This window comes from Sinocyclocheilus rhinocerous, unplaced genomic scaffold, assembly GCF_001515625.1.
Source record: "Sinocyclocheilus rhinocerous isolate Xijiao unplaced genomic scaffold, SAMN03320098_v1.1 scaffold430, whole genome shotgun sequence".
Taxonomy (NCBI): Eukaryota; Metazoa; Chordata; class Actinopteri; order Cypriniformes; family Cyprinidae; genus Sinocyclocheilus; species Sinocyclocheilus rhinocerous.
In genome coordinates, this window is record NW_015668442.1 from 586,799 (window position 1) to 590,520 (window position 3,722).

Consider the following 3,722-nt stretch of genomic DNA (forward strand, 5'->3'; position numbering starts at 1 on the left):
TTAATATATTATTATATTAATCAATTTAATATAACGTGCGACTAGGTGACTAGAAAAATCTTTAGTAGAGGGCAGGCCTACTTAGCACAAGGAAGCTCTCCATTTTTAAAATAAAATGCTATAGCCTAATGACATTACGAAAAGTGCGACAGCTGCAAATCACGTCGTTATTGGACTGCACGAGTTATGCATGCATAAGGAGTCAAATGTTTTTTGCTTGTTTTTTATCACCCTAATTAGATTATGAAGAATGATTTGTTGATCTTGTTTTCCCTTTAATACATAGCCTACCTTCCGCAATATATTTTTCAATTACTTTCAAAAAGTGGTAGGGACAATATCGACCCTGGCAAAAAGTGGTGGGGACATGTCCCACCCGTCCCACCCGTAAATTACGCCTATGGTTGTAGTCCAAACGAGTCATTCGTTGTAGTTTTTGAAAAGTGATTTCTGTTAAATAAAATATCTCCTTTTGAAGTGGACTTTGAGCTTTGTAACTTTGCAGATCTTTTTTATGCCCAAACAGCAACATTACAGACTAACTAAAGTTGAAAAAGGGAAAAAGCATAATAGCACCCCTTTAAGTGAATATATTTAATTAAAATATTTAAGTAGACAAATTCAACAAAAAAAGTCATATAAATAGTTGCCTTGATTTTCTTGAAGTTGTCTGAAGAGCTCATTTTTTATAATACAGTGTGTGTCTGTGAGCCACACTGGCATGTCTCCAGCTATTGTCTCTGGGCCCTGTACCACCCTGTGGGAATGCCACTGTGGTCAGGGCCATGGTCGGGAAGAATTTGAAGGTTTCAAAAAGGGCAAACAAAGGCATTTTTCTGCCTAAAAATGGCACATTCCACTCTCCAGGCAGAGAAAAACCAGATGGAGTTCTTTGAAGACCAACATTTCTGCCAGTTACTCATGGAGAAAGACAAGCCATTTTTTGGGTCAACCAAAAACATTATGTGGTCACAGCCCCCCACCTCCATTTACACCCATCCTTGCTGGATAAGAGTGGAAGCTATTCGGTTTGGTGCCAAACTCACTGTACGCCTGGAAGTCACTGGTGACATCATAGACTTAGATGGTGGAAAAACCGAAGCGTGCGAGTGCGGACACCGCAGTTGGCTTGCGGATAGAGAATGAATGCCGATGTTAGTCTTAATTACTCTTTTACAAGCCATATTTACCCTGCTCTATAAACAAGCATCATGTTTACCTCACTGGCGCCTTCCCATAATGCCATGTTCCATCCATGTCTGCCATTACAACGAAACCAAATAAGGCGGCTCTTTAAAAAGGCGGCAAAGTTAGCGTTGCAGTAGGTAGCAGTACAAAAATAAGGTCAAATACATATTCTACGCAAATGTTGTTTGCAATCATGTGGTCCCATAGTAATAATGAATGAGTTACTGTGGCGGTGATAACATACCTCTGGACTCTGAACCTTCAAATGACTGTGCCAATAAAAAATTATTTCCCCTTGGATACCAAAGTATTCCCAATGGAAGACGTCTATGCATATTTGATTGTGCACCCAATAAGAAAAGATAGAAAATTATAAGAATTTAAAAAAGTGTGGGTTTTAGTCTTAATTCTTAAAATATGTTTATGTCTGTTAAAATATGTATAACATTCAATAGATAGACCTCCTAAAAATTAAAATCCTCTCATCATTTACTCATGTCGTTCCAAACCTTAAAATATTTTTAAGAATGTTGATAACCAAACAATTTTGGTTCCCATTGACATCCATTATATTTTTGTTCATATAAGTCAGTGGGAACTAAAACTGTTCGGTTACCAACATTCTTCAAAATATCTTCTTTTAAGACTTACTTTCTACTGCAGAACATAAAAGAAGATATTTTGAAGAAAGTTGGTAACCATACAGTTTTGGTTCCCATTGACTTACATTGTATTTTGGTCCATATAATGGAAGTCAATGGGAACCAAAAGTGTTTGGGTAACAGAATTTTTCAAAATGTCTATTTTTTGGGGGGTTCTGCAGTAGAAACTAAGTCTTAGAAGAAGATATTTTGAAGAATGTTGGATGACAAAACACTGACTTTTAATTGGACAAAAAACTACAATGGAAGTCAATGGGAATCAAAACTGTTTCGTTACCAGTATTCTTCAAAATATTTCTATTATGTCTTGCAGAAGAAAGTTAGTCCTACAGGTTTGGAATGATATGGGGGTGAGTAAATGATACAAGAATTTTCATTTTGGGTGGACTATGCCTTCAAATTACCAAAACTAAAAACAGAAAAATTAGGCTTGCTATAGTTTATACTTTGAGCCTAATAAATTACAACCTTCAAAAAGACTTCATAAGGACCTGTAATGTCTTTCACTCCTAGAGTCCTTCACTGAGTTCCTGGATAGTTCTTGTAGCATTCATCTGCAAGACAGTGCAACTAATTTATTAACACTCAGGAGAGGGACAGAAAAATAATTTCCAAAACCTCATGAATCAATGCAGATCCAGTGGTTGAAGTTACGGTAAGGTCTATAAATCCTGCCCGTAGTGGAAAGTGCTCTTCTATTCATCAGTTCGACAACTGTGGCTCCATGAATCTTACTCAGAAACAGCGAGTGTCCACAAAACTGCATCCCTCAAATTTATGTGCACCAGCAATGAGCGCCACAATTCCCTTCAGGTCAACTACAGTTTCAGAGCAGTCACTATTTTGGTGGATTGAATCTCAAAGACCAATGTTTTCAAACACTAAAGCTGATTAACTGATCTGATCCTCACTCTTTGTTCTTTCAAGGGAATATCAAGGTCATCAGTGGTGCAAAACAAGTTATATTTACATATAAGTATTAATTTAAGACATATTACTCTTAAAAAGGTACTGTGGTAGTACATTGATGATATCAGATGGGAATACCATAGTAAGCGTAATGGTATTTTAGTCAAGTTTTTTTCACATTGTTTTAAAGCAACTTTATAATTTCTTATTGTCCACATTTAGCAGTGTAGAGCTGGGTGTAGGATTGTTTTAGGATAGAAAGTACACTGTACTTTAATTTGGTGATCATTTAATATGGTGTATTTAAATGTACAATGGTATGATTGGTATCACAGTGCTGTTTGTAAGTACTGGAGAGGAAATCTGGGAATGAGAAAAGACACTAGGGACATAGAAGTGTGGGCAAATTTCATCTTAATACTGGTGAGAAATAGAGAGAGATATGGTGTGTGTGTGAGAACTGCCTGTATTCCGAACAAAAATAACTTGTCATGCTGCCTTTGTCGCCGAGCCCCTGGGGTGCCATACATACACACATACACACACACACACACACACACACACACAGTCCAGTGAAACTGTCATTGTTTTATAGAAAATGTTAACTGAACTACTTTGAGCCTGTTCCAAAGTTACTGTACTGTAGCGGAAGTGAACAGCATGAAATCAGTGCTGTTTTAACAAGCTTTTCAAACCAGAGGTCCATAGAATATATATATATATATATATATATATATATAGTCCATTATATATACATATATATAAGAAATTAATGACTAGTGAATACGTAAGTTTTAGTAAAAAATATGAATAAAAAATTCAAATATAGAAAAAAAAAAGAAAAAAAAAAGTAACTAAATGATTAAATAAATAAAATTTACATAAAAAATGAACATGAAATAAATAAATTGAACTTGATCATCTGTAAATACATCAAATGCACCAAACATATCTCAGGGTTTC

General features: G+C 35.6%; 1 protein-coding gene across 4 annotated transcripts in view; it reads right to left on the reverse strand.

Moving 5' to 3' along the window:
- LOC107734040 (four and a half LIM domains protein 3-like) overlaps nt 1-3,722 on the reverse strand; it is a 30,514-nt gene that overhangs the window by 17,884 nt on the left and 8,908 nt on the right. The window contains exon 1 of one of the 4 annotated variants that reach the window (XM_016545909.1): nt 3,246-3,284. The exons of 2 other annotated variants lie outside the window; for them this stretch is intronic. The gene's annotated coding sequence lies outside the window, so the exon portion shown is untranslated. Of the gene's footprint in view, nt 1-2,341; nt 2,406-3,245; nt 3,285-3,722 lie in introns of those variants that run through there. One more of the 4 variants, XM_016545908.1, reaches the window with a different exon arrangement.